General features: G+C 45.5%; 1 protein-coding gene across 1 annotated transcript in view; it reads right to left on the bottom strand.

Moving 5' to 3' along the window:
• CTSB (cathepsin B) overlaps nucleotides 1-244 on the bottom strand; it is a 6,414-nt gene that overhangs the window by 2,992 nt on the left and 3,178 nt on the right. The gene's annotated exons all lie outside the window — the stretch shown is intronic.

Raw genomic sequence — 244 nt, 5'->3', positions numbered from 1 at the left:
CCACAGATCAATGGTGTTCCCCTACTAGACAGGCAATCTCTCCATCAGCAACAGGTTTCCCTCTGGACCTGCTTCCCACGACCTCCCTCTTGATAAGGTGATGGAAAAGATGAAAACATGAGCCAATTGATGGCCATGCTAGGAGGAGCAAAGTTTTCCAGTCTGGAAGTTACTTTATGAAGGGGAAACATGTCAAGAAGACTCCTGACCTCTTCCAAATTGTATTAAAGTTGTCCAAAACCAC

The sequence above is a fragment of the Acanthisitta chloris genome, unplaced genomic scaffold, assembly GCF_000695815.1.
Source record: "Acanthisitta chloris isolate BGI_N310 unplaced genomic scaffold, ASM69581v1 scaffold2458, whole genome shotgun sequence".
Classification (NCBI taxonomy): domain Eukaryota; kingdom Metazoa; phylum Chordata; class Aves; order Passeriformes; family Acanthisittidae; genus Acanthisitta; species Acanthisitta chloris.
Note: the sequence above shows the minus strand (reverse complement) of the source record. Positions and strands in the feature narration are given on the sequence as shown.